This window comes from Mauremys reevesii, linkage group 11, assembly GCF_016161935.1.
Source record: "Mauremys reevesii isolate NIE-2019 linkage group 11, ASM1616193v1, whole genome shotgun sequence".
Taxonomy (NCBI): Eukaryota; Metazoa; Chordata; order Testudines; family Geoemydidae; genus Mauremys; species Mauremys reevesii.
The window spans coordinates 59,765,354-59,782,115 of NC_052633.1; the positions used below are offsets into that span (position 1 = coordinate 59,765,354).

General features: G+C 40.3%; 1 protein-coding gene across 1 annotated transcript in view; it reads right to left on the reverse strand.

Annotated features, from left to right (window-relative positions):
- ACMSD (aminocarboxymuconate semialdehyde decarboxylase) overlaps positions 1–12,604 on the reverse strand; it is a 70,750-nt gene extending 58,146 nt beyond the window's left edge. Inside the window, exon 1 of the mRNA XM_039494025.1 lies at positions 12,521–12,604. The gene's annotated coding sequence lies outside the window, so the exon portion shown is untranslated. The remainder of the gene's footprint in view (positions 1–12,520) is intronic.
- Positions 12,605–16,762: the final 4,158 nt, after the last annotated feature.

A 16,762-nucleotide genomic window follows, 5' to 3' on the forward strand; every position in this document is an offset into this window, starting at 1 on the left:
GTGAAAGTTCTGAACCCACTGCTGGTCATCCCAGGTCTACATGATTATGAGATCCCACCAGTTGATGCTTGTGGCCCTGCATCAGGAAGAGCAGAGAGCTTTCCATCTATGCAGGTTTTTTAAGATATATTTATAAATTCGATTTTCAAGGTTTAATACTTCAGCTGTTATCCCCAGGAGTTACCCATTGGTCTCTTGGGGCCTTCCAATCCTTCCGCCAATGGAATCTCATCTTGGACAGAAGATCCCATCCGTTTTCTGGTTCAGACTAAAGACCTTGTGTCAGTTCAAGCACATCTTTTTATACCAAAAGCACTGACTGTCTCCTGGTTGCTAGAAAACTCAGCTTGAACCAGGATATGGAAATCACTCCAGGGGCTGGTACCTATTTATTTAGTCTCAGTGATTCACCTTCATCACCTCCCACTGATTTAGTTCCTCTAGGAGCTATGGTAAGCATCCCCCATAGAGTAGAACACAATCATACATAAATCATTCATAGTTTTAATAGAATATGGTCACCAAGGGTAATGCATGTGATTACAATATTGGTCACATCTCCCTCCATACAGAAGTGAATGTCACTAGGGTGCTTGATCATCATCCTACAGGTTCACTCCCTAACTGGCATGACAAATTACAATTCATATAATAAACTTTCTTCCCTATAGCCCAAATCTTTTGTCCATTCCACCTGTCTGGAGGTCAGGGACTGGGAATCCCTGTGGCATGACCTCAGCTTCGGGGGGGGGGGGAGAGGGAGGAAGATTACTGAACCCTCCCTACACCCACCCTCTCAGAGGGTTGGCCTTTTGTTCCTCACACACTGCATCAAAGTCATGGCAAGCAGCATTTCCTTCCCCACCAGTCTCAGACTCTTTTACATTTTCACACACCATCAAGCAGTCAAACTGGGGGAAGAAATTCCCTTTCCTTCTTGGCTGTCTAAACAACTGGTTACTTTGTTACCTGCAGGGAGGATCCTACCCCCACTTCTTTCTGTCAGCTACCTCAGTTGCATTCTGACTCACACCTCCCTCTACATGTTGAGGGTCAGCTGAGGGAGCTTGATTCACCCTCTCTGCCTTTCCTGGATAAAAGCCTGAATTTGGTTTTAAAGCCCTGGTATCATTTCCAACATTCCTCCCATATTCCCATAGTCAGAGTCCCAGAACCTTCTTTGGTGTCCCATATTGACTGTGGCCTTAAGCACAGCACTGGGGTTCATTTGTTTGCCTGCCAGCTTCTGAGTATGTACACTCTTATCTCTTTCCTCCTGGGTTTCATGGGTGTGACTTGACCCTCTTCTCATGTTTGAGCCAGTAGTGTTTGTCCTGGTCAGAAAACTTCTGTTGCTCCAGGTCAGTCTCTAGCTCCCCCCATCTCTCCTGCATAAGCAGCCTTTTCCACTCCAGCCTCCATGTCTCAGGACCTCTTGCCATCGCTGCTACCTCTGCTGGACTGTCTGTGGCACCATCTCCTTGGTCCTCTGCATGCCATAAGGAGGAAAAGGGAGCTCTCCTCACCCCTGTCTGAAGGGGGTGCCCCATTCTGCTGGAGAATGGTACCATAGAGTACCCTGGTAGTAAGCCTGGCTCAAAGCAAGTCTAATTCAAATGTTGATTTGTGCGCTATGGGGAGCATTGGTGAGTGGACATAAGGTGTGTTAGAGATGTTCAAGTTGGATCATGCCAAATTTCTATAGTGTAGATGAGAACACAGATTGAACACTGCTGCTGCAAAAACTTGGAATTGAGATTCAGTGAAGGATTTCAGCATATTCTATTAGCACTTCATTGTATTAAGATAACTTAATAAGGTGCTGTTCAATACAACAAAGGAAGCATAAACTCTATTACAAAGTAGAACTGGGTTCCTAGCAATTTGATTAATAAGTGTTAACCTGAAAGCTAGTCTGGTAGTAATTTTCTTTCCTATTCGGTTAAGGTGCCCAGTGCGCTCTGTGTGTGTGTGTGTGTGTGTGTGTGTGTTGATTAAGCATTTCTATTCATTCTGCTCTTGACTGATGATTAATTTAGAAATATGCAGTTAGATGTTTACATAATAGATAATTAAGTTTATTTATTAAAACATACACAGTTAATATTGTCAATTACTTCACAGAATTATAGTCATAGCTAATGTCCAGAGAAAGATCTCTTGGACCATTTAATCCAACCAGCTGTATATTAATCACGCCTTAAAAAGGTATCTAATTTTATAATTAGCACCGCAAGAAATGGTACTATAATTAACATTGCCAGCTTTCTTACAATGCCTGGTTGCTCTTACAATGAAAGCTGATTTCATTGTAAATATTTAAAGAGCTAGATTCATCCCTGATTTCAAATTCATTGACTTTCACCATGTGAGAATTTAGCTTAGTGGGTCAAAACATTCTCAGTTATATCCCTTCAAGCCTATTGACTTCAGTGAGTTGTACAGGTCGGCAGAATATGGCCCACTGATATAAGTTCTCTCTTCAAAAGGCTATTTATTACTGTTCTTGCCAAATTCAGCATAATCATTTAAATGGCTTTTAAAGGAAAATCCCTCCCTTCCCCCAGTAAGCTACCTTCATTTTGCATGGTTAACAAATTTTGAGGCCATTACTTCTAATGGAGAAGGTTAATGGCTGCAGTGCAATGAGCTGAAGTGGGAGGCAGGTACAAATAAAAAAGGATCACAGAAAGTGTGGAGAGGAGGTTACTAGAGAAGAGCTGTTGGGACATAATTAAAGCATTATTTTGCAAAATGCCCTTTGAAACTAAGTTATGCAATATTCACAGCAGTACAAACTGGCTACTCAAGACCATTTTTAAAGAAGGATTTCCTCAAGCTAAGCAGTACCACATTGGGTCCATAAACTGTACTTGTCTAAATTGTAGTCTTTGCTGCATGAGACCCAGACCATAGAGTTCACTGGATTTAAAATGTATTTTATTGTGAGGTAATTGATGATTTTTAATTTTTATTGTTTGTTGCACTCACTTTCTGTGTCTTGACTTGCTTTGAAATTCCAAAAATCTAGACCAGCTCTAGGGATCAGTTCGCAGAAAGAGAGTCTTAGCTTTTCTACATTTGATAAACAACGTCCTAATTATATTTAAAAGCATGAGTTCCACAAATTCACTTGCCATTCTATATTACTTGCTTTCCAATGTAAAGAATTTCCCACTTTTTGAATCATCTGCTGTAGGAAGCAACACTTCAAAAGATGCAAAAGGCTGAAAAAATGATTAGACTAATGTAGTTTTGATAAGCTCTCAAGTATCCTGTAGGGTTTTAAGCCCTTGGACATATGCAGTGAATTGTGTCTGAGGCACATTAGACAACTTGTCTTTCTACATTTGTATCTGTGAAGGTCATGGAAAAGGCAGCCTCTGATGTACAATGTTGTTCGCTCTACGAGACATGGTCAGCCATCTTGACTTCCCATGAAGAATGAAGGAATTGTTGACATATATTTTTATAAATATCATATGCACCTCAGGTTACCAGTGTGATATTACCCTACCTGACTGCATAGACTTAGATCAAAGGAAGCCATTAAGGGAACTGTAACAATGGCAAAGCTATTAACTGGGGAATTGCCTGCCTGACTCCAGCCAGGCAGGCAAGGTTTACTTTTCTCAGACCTGAGCCTATGATCAAAGAGAATACTAAAAGCTTAAGGATGCCAGCCTAGAGAAGAAAGGGAGTTGAGTGGGTTGCCAGAAATGGTTTGAGAGAAGGCTCTGGAAGAAAAAGACAGAAACTGCAGCAAGCTTGCTGTCTCTCCCAAACCAGAGATGGAGGTAACTGGGCTGAATGGAACTTTGCAAAGCATGCAAGGAAAGATTAAGTTTTGGGTAAGGGGAAATATGCACATAGGCCGTTATTGTTTTGATCCTTTGCTCTGTGTGCAGTGTACCTTGGGGTGAATCAAGAATACTTTAGTTTGAAGAAGCTGTTTTTGAGTCACTTTTATCAGCTGCTGTCATAGATTCCTTAAAGAAGAGGACATACAGGTGTCAAACACAGTTGGACTTACTGGGTTAACAAGGTAAGGGTAGTGCAGCCCAGAGATCTGGTCTGTGTGGTTCCTCCCAGAGAGGGGTGAAAGTAGTGAAACCTGTCCTGAAAGGGACTAAGTAGGGTCTAAAGCTCAGCTTGCCCTGTAACTGTGACACCTCCTGTTACATGCTACTCTCTCTGCGGCCTAAAAGTCTTGCAGCTCTTTTAAACAGAATTAAATTGTTATTTTGAGCCTAGTCCAAAGCCCACAAAAGTCCCTGGAAAATCCGGTTTTCCCCAAATATATCTGTGGGAAGATGGTTTCTGAGGTTTTGGTTTGATCCATTGTAGTGAAAGAGGTCAATTGCGAAGTCTGGATCAGGATGTGGATCTAACTCGCTGAAAGTTCAGTGGTGAGGTGTGCAGGTTGGGATTCAGGGTTTTGTTTCAGGCCTCTCTCTAATGTTAATATCTGTGTGGTGTGTTGAAGATGCAAAATGAAATACAAATGCTAAGTTTATTATTACAATTATTCTTTGCAGTTTACTACAAACAATGTAGACTGCAATCTGTAGTACTGTAAGTGGAGCACAAAATAGTGGTTGCTGTCTATGCACATAGCTGTTATTCTGTATTGAATGATTAAATTGATTTTGCCTGTGGTACATGACGCAAGCCAGTTCTGTGAAACTCTGGCAGAGGATACAATATCAAAGCATGAGAGGGCTAAGATAAGAGTAGCTCTGCCACAAAGTCTACTTGCTTTTATGCACTGTCAAGTTTCCAGTCCTCGAACTCATCACCTTTGTATGTGAGGATACTATATTTCAATGATTAATAATAATAATACTAATCACTGAATTCTCATGCTACTTTGATACTGTCATATCATTTCCATTTCTCCATTATCAGGAGATAAAAATCAATGTTAAAATATGTCAACAGTAACATTAATTCTACTTAATTCAATCACTGCTTAATTTGATCTTCTGCAATTCAAAGAAAGCCACAAATGTCTACTTCATCTTTAAATGTAAGAAATCTGTCTGCAGTGGTGACCCGTGGGGGTGGGGGTTTGCGGGGGTCATGTGCCTCCCCCCCAGAATTGCTGCTTGGGTTATACTGAGCATACTCACACAGACTGAGCAGGCTCAGTAACATCTGCTGAAGTCACTGCCCTCATTCTGCCCCTTCCCCCCACATCGAGTTGTCTCTGTCTGCTTGTCTGTTTACTAGAGGGCAGGCCTGGGAGGAGAATCAAGATGGATGGCCTAAGAGAGAGAGAGGCACTCTATCTTTCCTGTGGATATTTTATATTTGTTACTTCTTTGCTGTTTTCCTTAATCTAAAATAAAAGCCATTTACTCTGCAATTACATTTTTCTCTTTGTGAATCAAAAACCATAATGCTCAGGCCCCAGCGGCCAGATTTTCAACTCTTCAGCACCTACAATTGCAGCTCATCTCTCACTTAGGGCCAGAGTTTCAAGACTAGGGTGACCAGACAGCAAGTGTGAAAAATTGGGACAGGGGATTGGGGCTTATAGGAGTCTATATAAGAAAAAGACCCAAAAACCGGGACTTTCTCTAAAAATCGGGACATCTGGTCACGCTATTCAAGACTTGCTTAAACCCAGCAGCTCCCACTGTGATATCTGTGGTCAGCTTTTCAAAAGAGCTGAGCTCTCAACATAATGAGCCCCTTTGACAATTTGGCTTCTTATTAGATGCCTAAATAGAGGCTGAGCTCTTTTGAAAATATGGCACAAACCATTCAACTTCTGACCCCAGCAACTTCCACCTTTTATTCTGATCATTTTAAGCAGGCATTGGTGGATGAATCAAGCACTGGTAGGAGAAAGTTGCCATTAAAACGAATAAAGAAGAAACTAAACTCTGAAATAGAAATAAAAAAAGAATCCAAGGAAAACCTATGATAATCAAAGAGGATAACACTTCAATATCATTCAGACACTGTTAATGTAATTAGATTATTAGCGCTATTATATGCTGTACAAACTGCAAAATGCCCCACTGGTGCCATCATGGATAACAACATTAACGGCTTATGTCATTCAAAAACACCAACACAATCTTAAGAATGGCACATCATAAGAAAATAATGTTTAAAATCAAGAGAATGCTAGAAAACCTGCCACTATCACTGCAGTAATAGCAGCTCAATAATGTACTTAGAAACATAATGGTATTCTCAGAGACAAGGAATCTCCTGATGCAAATAAGGATATGGAAATGTTGTTGCTATGCAGAAGAGCCAAAGAACTGGATAGGCATTAGGCAGGGAGACTGACCTTGAATTAAAATTATGAGCAAAGAAGTTTTCACTAGAGGACAGTTTAAATTAGATTCTAATCAAGCTCATATTGATCCCTTGAGAAGAATAAAATTAATAATAGAAAACAAAAATATTTAAACACTTTGTGTTCATCTGCAGGATTCTTTAGTTTATACAAGTGGCATTGCTATGTCTTCCTCACAAGGACTCTGATTCAGGAACGTACTCAAACGTGTGCTTAAGTCTAACTTATTCAGGTCTTGACATCAGTGGGACTTTAAGCATTTGCTTAAGGGCTGTCCTGGATCAGGATGCTTTCCTATGATGGGGCGAAACTGACTGAATCTGTCTATTCTATCTGTCCATCATTCATGCGCTCAGTCTACTATCCTGAGCTACTTCTTACTTTCAAATATTACTATAGTGGGCTTCAAAACTACTGTTTTGATCCAGACAAACTATGAAATGTTTTACCTAATTCAGGGCTGGAGTAACTGCAGTTACACAAAGCAAGGGAGAAACCCCCCCAACCCACTTAGAATAAGGAATACGGGGAAATAATGTTAGGAGAAAAATGTATACCGGACAATATGAGGTCAAGCTTTGGTAAACACCAGCTCTAGTCCTGGATGACATACAAGGAAGTTTAAATACAATGTTCGTTCTACTTTGTTTTCTATGTGTGGCATAAACAACTACCCAAGCTCAAGTTTGAAATCACTGAGTGACTCCTACTCTCATTCCCTCTTCTTACTCTGCCTCACCCCCACTCCATCTATTCCTTCATTCACTCGTGCCCTCGCTTTCTGTATGTGTTAATTTCTCCTTTACTTACACACACATACACATTACAATTGCAAGCAGGGCCATCCCTTGGGGGGGGGAGGGGGTGCGGGGCCTGAGTGGATGTGAATGCGCTGGCCAATCATGTCAGCCCGGGGGACCACCCCCAAAGAGCAGGGCCCAGAGCAGTCGGCCCGATTCGCCATACCCTAGGGAAGACTCTGATTGTAAGCATTCAAAAATCATGAGTCAGACCTCCAAAAATCATGAGATTAAAAAGAACTCAAATTATAATTTTTTTATTTACTTCTGGCTTTTGAGCTTTTAGAGTGCACTCTAGTCACATTTTCCAGCTTTTCTCTGGAACCATGTGGGCTAGCAACTCACTTAAAATAAAAAAAACAGATTCTCACATTTTCATGACTCCGGGAACTAATGTAAGGATCTGAGGGTGCAGGTCTAGAACACAGGGCTGTGGGGATTTCTGACACTCTCTCATCACCAAAAAACACTATCTTGCTGACTGTCTGTGCAGGAGCATCCAGCAAAACACCATCTTTTTAAACCTGAGAGGTCAGGCCCCACAGGAAGTGCTATCAGAGTGCCAAAGGCTTGTGGCTGCCTGATTGGCTCATACCTGCTACTTAAGCCAGGAAGTGAGTTGCGTGGGCTGTCTGAGCAACTGTGCAAACTTCCTGCTGCCGCCGCCACATTAGAGACTGTTTTTACCTGCCTCCTCCAATCCTTATCCAACCCGATTCCTAGTCCACTCCTGACCTGTTCCTTACTCCTGCTCCATGCCTGATCCTTGCCTCTCACTGGTTCCTGCCCTGTCACCTTGCTCTTGACCATTGTCTATCAGTCATGGCTCTGAGCCCTGGCTCTGACTCTGGCTCAACCCTTAACTCTAGCATTTGGTATCTGACCATGGCTCTGATCCTCAGCTTAGATTCCTGGTCCTGACTCTGGATCTATCCCTTGGCTCTGGTATTTGGCAGTTAACTCTGGCTCTAACCCCTGCTTCCATTCTCTAACCAGGATACCTATTCTATCCACTGGGCCAGAGCACGTACATCCTGATTCCCAACAACTAGGGCTTTAAGAAATACAGTAAATATTGGAAGGTTGGCCATAAAATAATGAGAGATAGCAACACGCGCACAGAGTGACAGTAAGGGAGAAGGTGTATGGAATATGGATAAGGAGTGGGAGAAAGGGGTGAGGAAAGGTGAAAAGGAGAATGAGAAGGCAGAGTGAATGGTGGGGAGGAGGTGATTGTGAATGAGGGCATGGCATGAATGGGAAGAGAGGAAGGAGTGAATGAAAAGGGTAGGCAGAGTGAGAGAAGGGAAAGAATAAGATGGGGAGAAAATGGGAGAGACAGCAAGACCTTCCAACTCATAAGGTGAACTCCTGGCTCCATTAAAGTCAATGGCAAAACTCACATTGACTTCAATAGGACCAGAATTTCACCCATAAATTTTAAATCTGAGTATTGGCAGCTATTTGTTCCACACTCAGAAAACAAGAAAGGGAAGAAACTCCAGTTCCCCCTGCCCTGCGAGTAGCAGCAGTGGTAAGCAGGGGGTGAGGGATGTGCTAAGGCACCCACTCTGGGCACAGAAGAACAACGGCATGCCTTGTTCTCCTGTCTGGATGAAGCAGCAGCTGGTAAAGCTTGCAGCCTCCTTTTCTGGGGAAGGAAGCACTATACAATAGGCACTGCTGAGTGTGCAGTTGGGTTTGTGGCTGGATGGGAATCTTGCCCTGACATTGGTTCAACCTCACCGAAGTCAAGGGACATAACTGCCCACTAACAAATCTCTCATCTACATTTACAATACCCATGATAACTCATTCATTGCCTCCTACATCAAAGCCATAGAGAATATGAAATACCTGCTCATATCTGGTGCTCTTTATTTAAAGATAATCTTCAGCATTTACCTAGACTTCAATGTGAAGCAACACAATGCCTCCTAATGCTTAAAATGCAGTCATATAACAAGGGAGCTACTGTCTGCAAATACTTTTGGCACTGGAAATCAAACACACACTTTTCCAAAACTTAAATGTAATAATGAGGATAGAAAGGATTTATTAGGAAATGTTCATTACATAGGGGGTCATCTGGGATTGCCACAGCTGACTTCCTCTCATTGCTTTGAGTAAATCCATATCTGGTGTGTTAAGGTTTGACTGAGTTACAGTGATGCAGAACTAGGTCAAATTACTTCTGAGCTACAATGCTTTCACTTCTCCATTTGTCAGGAAACACAGAGACCTTGTCTTACTTTATTAATCTGCAGATGTTAAGGCCATGGCAAAACATATATTTCACCTTGCAGTTAATGGATAATGCCATCTAGTGGCAAACCAACAAGCATCGATATAAGGAGTCCATCTAGCTGTCCAGGCTGGGTTTGATGATCTAATCAGTGCTCTAGACAGCTGACTGTTTTAATATGGAATTATAATTGGAAAGTGAACATCAGTGCTCTTTCTCTAATTTCTCCAAAAAATCTTCAAAATGTGTGTCTATTTCAGGGACATTTTGTTCTCAAAAACAGATGTAAACTTTCATCTCAGTGAACTTGTATTAATTACAAATGCAAAGTGTGAAATGGACCCTAGAGAATCTCACACGCATTGCTGTTTTTTATCAGATTTAATTTACAGTATTTAGTAATTATTTTATTTTTTGAAAGTGGAAGCATCTTCAAGCACATGTAAGAAAGAATGCAAGAGAAATTTCCTGATATGACTTGCCAACTAGAACAAGCTGTAACTCTCCTGAGACATCTGAGAGTGAATGACCTTCATCTTTAGAGTGGGTGGGATGGGAGACTTCAAATAATAGCTTTAAAGTCAAACACATAGAGTCAAATGAAAAAGGCTTGTGATGTATTGATGATACATACATGGGGCCAACTATTCATGCTGAATAGTTACTTACTCCATTAATAGGTTTGTTCAAATCCATAGAGAAAGGTACTATCCATCATGAGTAAGCTATCAGAATTACCAGTGTGAGGTAGAGATTACATTTTTACTAACCTTTTCTAAACCCTGATTTAGTTTTGGATATAAACCTCTGCATGTCTGATGTCAGTTTGCTTTGATATTTAGAAGTTCATTAATTAAAAGAAATCCTCACAGGTACACACCTCATGATGTTTTCACATTTAATTAAATAAAAATTAAGTGCAAACTAAGCCATAACAAATTAGATTCAGTGGGTGAGCGTTGTCTGCGTAAGTCACACTCCCAAGTGTTATCAGCACTTATGGTGTTGCTTGCTATTCTTTTCAGATTTTAAAAAGGATGCCAGTTTAGAGTTCCTACAGAAATATCTTCAGAACAATATCAACAGAGCAAGATACACAGAATACAGTGCAGTAAGTCTGGTAAAAGCATATTTTAACGCATGACACATTAAATGATGGTATTCTGTGCAAGGGTCCAAATCTGCAATCCCTGTGCAAACCCCAAGCGAATGGGCCAAAATGGCACCACATCCACAGTAAAGCTAGACATTTTTAAAATAAGAGCCAAGCAGGCTTTTGGGCCAATGCAATCAATCAATCCATCCATCCTGAATTTATCTATTGCTAAGAGACAGTTCTACTTCAGACACCAATGGCCACTGCTGCATGTTGCTTCTTGGAAGGACTCTGGCTGCCACAGGAGCAGAATTTAGGATCTTCTCTCCCTCATCCGATATTGTAAGGACAGTAAAAATCTAAAGTCCACTCCCTTAGTTTAGCCATGAGGTTCCTGGGAAGACCAAGTTTGCCACTTCAGTCCCTAATGGCAACCTCACCAACAGCTCCAGGGTGTCAGCTGTCAGCACATGTTTGAAAAGTTCCAGTCCAAGCTCATTTAGGTGCCTCTGTCCATGTTACAGAGCAGCATGTGTGCAGAGGATGGAAGACACAGCACAGTTGTGTTACTGTTCTGAGTTTGCCTGGAATAAAGGAGAGTCTATGGCAAAGCATACCTCGTCCTAATCCCGTTTTATTTAGCCCAAATAGGAGGGCCTGCATGGGGAAATGTTGTAATTCAGGAAGAAAGTGCATTATAATGAGACTGACTCAGCCAAACCATTTATCTCCTGCATGTTCCAGTATTTATGTTTACCTAGTTCTTGAGCATCCAGATGCTGCAAAGCCCTTTCCAATACCCCCCACCCCCGACCCCTTAGTTTCTTCCACTTATGCTCAGGTGATGAGCTATCTGGACCCAATTACAGCTATACCTTACTGGAGCCATTAAGAAAAAGAAGAAGTGACGCCACCTGAACTGCAGCTGTCTCAGAAAGTGTGGAGGAATGAGTGGCTCACAGAAGCTCTATTTCAAAATCCCAGCATTGTACATGCAGTCAAAATCTGTTTGGCCGCCCTGACTGCAGCTGCACACAGTTCTAGCAAAATTTTCAGCATGTTTAGTTCAAATTCATCTTTGTGAATTGCCACCATCCTGTGTACACAAAAGATCATGCACCTGTAAGCTCCAGTGTTTGTACATTATTAATCGTACTTCACTACAGCATTAGAGGCCTCAGCTCCACTGTGCTAGGCACTGCACAGACATGTAACAAAGAGATGGTCCCTGCCCTGAAGAACTTACAGTCTACATAAGTGTGCATATAAGACAATTTGAAAATGTGTCCCTCACTGACTTTTATGAAAGCAGGATCAGGCCCTTGAATCATGAGAAGGCAGGGAAAGGCATGGAGAGTTAATCCAGATAAATGAGGAGAAAAATCATAATTAACAAGACAACAATACCAAGCTGATGTACTTAATACAAACAACAAGAGAGGAACTAAACATTTGCTTTTATATAACGTGCTGTATCTCAAGAGAAAAGGTACATTTACAGGTAAAAAATTTGCTAGAGTAAAACTGAGATGTCCTGGAAAATGAAATGATAAAGAAATCTAGGTCTCCCTGCTTAGAAATGATTTTTCTTTCCTCCTGAATTTGACCTTTTCTGAATGTAGAAGCTTTTGAAAAGAAACTATTTTCTTACTGCCACAAAAATAGTATCTCTCTGATCCCACCATGGTTCGAAGTTGATGCAACCTAACAAGTCATGTTACAAAGAGGGTTGTAACCATACACCCCCCAAATACCCATTTACATGCTGATATACTTAATGTGGAAAGAGCCAGACATCTGAAAATAAGACTCCCTTGTCTGAGTGTCAGGCTGTAAAAATTAATTACAATCAATTGAAAGGTATTGCTTTTTTGTAAATACACCAACAATTTCTCAAAATGCTTATTCTTTAAAATAATAATGTGAAAACAAAGTGAATCCAATGGAATTCTTGTGGCTTGAGAGAAAATACAGAACTCACAATTTGCAGGCTTATGAAATATCAGTGTACTGTGATGATGAATACGTAGTCTAAATGGAAGAAAAGAAGTTGCCTGCTTCACCTGTCAAATTATCTCCTGCCAGTTGATTAATTTGAAGGGCATGGGCATCCGCTCTGATGAAAATCGGCCTGTATTTTAGCCGCCGGTGAGAGACAAAAATTGATTTTTGTCATTACTCTTGTAATATTATTTTTATCTAACCCTAACAATTCCCTAGAATTACTATCTACAGAATCTATTACTTTGGGAAAGCAAGTAGCTTTAAAGTAAATTATTCCAAATCTGAACTGCTACCTCTAAATAGGCCAGACTCTGCGATGCTACCCCTCTAGAAAACATTTGGGTACAAATGGGAAACTGGTTCTGTAAGATACCTGGGAATTCAAATCTCAAACAACCTAGATGAGCTGTATGATTCAAATATCAAACCACACCTTCAGCAAATGAAAAAAAGATTTGGAACACAGGGGGATGTATGCAATTTCTTGATTAGGAAGAACAGTCACAGTCAAAATGATTATTTTGCCAAGGACAACTTTTTTGTTTCAAAATCTTTCTATAATCACCCCAGATACAATTCTAGCAGGAATACAGAGAATTTATATGGAATAAGAAAACATTGAGAATGAGTGCAGATACTTTACACTGACCCATTAAACTGGGGGTTCTAGCGGTTTCAAATATTATATAGTACTATCAAGACAGCTAGTTCAAAGCAACAGCTGATTGGAGGTGTTCTAATCCAGATAAACACTGGCTCTTTATTGAACAAGAAAATGGTGGCAGTGCAAATTTTATTAGGGTACTACAGATTAACAAAAAGTCACACTTTCCAGAGATGTATACACATTCTTTAGAAAGTATCAGAGGGGGTAGCCGTGTTAGTCTGGATCTGTAAAAGCAACAAAGAATCCTGTGGCACCTTATAGACTAACAGACGTTCTGCAGCATGAGCTTTCGTGGGTGAATACCCACTTCTTCAGATGCAAGACCACTTGCATCTGAAGAAGTGGGTATTCACCCACGAAAGCTCATGCTGCAGAACGTCTGTTAGTCTATAAGGTGCCACAGGATTCTTTGTTATTCTTTAGAAAAGCCTACTCATAAGAACGGTCAGTTTGGGTCAGATCAAAGGTTCATATAGGCCAGCACCCCATCTTCCGACAGTGGCCAGTGCCAGGTGCCCCAGAGGGAATGAACAGAACAGGTAATCATCAAGTGGTCGATTCCCTGTCATCCATTCCTAGCTTCTGGCAAACAGAGGCTAGAGATACCATTCCTGCCAATCCTGGCTACTAGCTATTGATGGACCTATCCCCCATGAACTTATCTAGTTCTTTTCTGAATTCTATTACAGTCTTGGTCTTCAGAGCATCCTCTGGCAAAGAGTTCCACAGATTGACTGTGCGTTGTGTGAATAAATACTTCCTTTTGTTTGTTTTAAACCTGCTGCCTATTAATTTCTTTTGGTGACCCTTAGTTCTTCTGTACTCTATGGGTTTGGGATAGAATGGATATAAATCCTTTTTTCATTTGCCAGTGACACTCATTTCAAATAGTCCAGATTTTTCAACCTAAGTCACAAAAAGGTATTTAAAAGATTAGGAGAGTCATGAAATGCATACAGTTGGCCAGCTGTTCTCCAAAGAAACTTTTCTAACTTATTTAGAATTCAAAACTAACTAACTTGCCCGCTCTCCCAATGGTACAGCTTCTAGTTGATTAGAAAACAAAAAAATTACAACTATTTTATATCAATCAATGTTGGCAGACAATTTTTTCTATCAAAGAAATGTCCATGTGCGCTATAGGGGGGAGGGATAGCTCAGTGGTTTGAGCATTGGCCTGCTAAACCCAGGGTTGTGAGTTCAATCCTTAAGGGGGCCACTTAGGGATCTGGGGCAAAAATTGGTCCTGCTAGTAAAGGCAGGGGGCTGGACTCAATGACCTTTCAAGGTCCCTTCCTGTTCTAGGAGATTGGTATATCTCCAATTATTACCTTTATAGTTGAAAAAAAATTGGATAGACAAATTATTCTAGAGGAAAGGGCTTTGATCTGAAAAAGAGGACCTGCAACATCAGTTGGTAGCACAATAAAAGGACATTTCTGTGAGACATTGTTTCAATGGTACCTCATACCAATCAGGTTAAAAAACACAGGGAGATGAATGGGGATACATTTTGGAGAAATTGTGGTGAAAGAGGAGATTTTATACATATATGGTGGACATGTCTTATCATTTGTGAGTACTGGGGTGTGATTTGTAACCAGATACTACAAACCGTTGGATATTTATTACCAAATGATCCGGTTGATAATCCTCCTGGGGCTTGACTTCCTAGTGGAAATGGTCACACACAAAGCAATGAAGAATTAATCTAATCTCTCATCTGCTAGAACTCCAAGAGTACGGATAGCCTCACACTGAAGGAAAAAATAAATCCAAAACTAGAGAAATGGTTCAAAAAAAATATGGGACGTTGTTGTAATGGAAAAATCAATGCATCAGTTACATACCCAGCAAAACAGACAGAGGACAAATAGATTCTTAGATATTTGGTTACTATTTATCTAATACTCAAAGTACATTTGCCTGCAAACAAACAAAAAACCCAAAACCCAGCACACCTGTCAATTTATTTTTAATATGAACGTTTTATAGACACACCTGGTTTGATAAATATGAGTGGAGCCAGTAGTTTCACTCAGCTTAATAAAATCATAAGAAGCAACGAATCCTGGTGGTGGAAAGAGGTTCACTTTGTAATATGGTAACTTCCTGCTAAAGAGAGATTTGATTACCATATTACCACATAATGTTTCTTTAACAAAATGTTTAATAAGCTCAGTGTTGCAATGATTAATATTTGATTTTTGAGCATTACATGGCAATGACTTGTAAACCCATTAAAGCGTCCTAAATAAACTTTCTAAACACCCAAACTCAAAAAAACCAAACCAAAACAAACATAACAACCACTTCCCCATATTCATTAGATCTCCGCTCTTTTTATGATGGCACTTTGAGTTTTCATTCTTCCTTCATTGGTACAGTGGCATTTATCAATATTTGGGGCTCGCACTTGCTAGGTGTTTTTTGTCTGCACGAAGCGGCATCAATATCATACAGAGGGAGAACGAGCGGGTAGCTGATATTTTTTGCCCTCAATTTTACAGAGGTCACTGTGTGCTACATGCTATTAGGGTCATTAGTTCAAGATGTGCATGTTATAGGTGACATTTCATATCCCAAGGATAAGACACTTGTTCCATTTTACTCTGGAATTACTTCTTTACTACATGCCCTTGTTTTGTATTTATTTGCAAAGATTAAAAAAATGCCAACGAAAAGAGAATTTTTAGGCCTTAATTATATTGAAGACAACACCAATACAGGAGGAAACAAGTAACTTAATCTAGACACAGAAACCTTAATGGATAATTTAAAGAATCTGTTTTGCAGCTTCTGGGATTAATAGCTGTGTTGTAATATTCTTTTAATTTTATTTTATTTTTAAATTTGGTGAAATTTAATTTAAATTTAAACTGGTGAAAAATGCCAGACTGACAGGCCTAAGAGACTGAATCAGGCAAAGGGATTTAGATACATTTCTTCAATTAATTTTAATAGAAAAGGTATAGCTAACTGCTCAAGACAGATTTGAAAATCTCAACCTCAGTTTCTTCTACTTATCCACAGAACAGGAACAGCATAAGCATCAACAGTGCAAACTTCCTCACACTGTTCCCAATCTTGGCCCAAAGGGCCCACTTCTAGGAGTAACAGGGTAAATCAGTCATTCAATCCTCAGCCTGTTTGCTGAGCATGCCAACAGGAGTAGCAATTAGTGCCAGTTCTGGTGGTGGTGGTGATTTTTACAGGATGGTTACCTTCCTGTCTATTGGGACTGACACTTAGTTTTTGCTTCAGACATATCTTCCAAGATTGAATGGGCTACCATTACTTGCTGTTGTAGACTGAGGACAGAGACATATTGATGTAAATAACAAATGAACACTCTCCTTTGAATGTCAGGCTGGAGCCATTTGACAGAAGCAAAGGAATAAAGCAACAGTGCTTGTACTAGCATACTGCAAAACAATGCCTTAGAGAAATAGGATGCATAATTACCAGAAATAAGCAGTTTTTCTTAGTTTAGGAGATGCAGGAGACATGGCCTTGCACACAGACATGGCTGAATGAAAACAGTATTGCCTTTGCTGCTGCTTCTTAAAACACAATTAAATTGTTACTGCTGAACCAGTCCATCCACTTTCTTCGTGGAGTACTCTTAACTTTT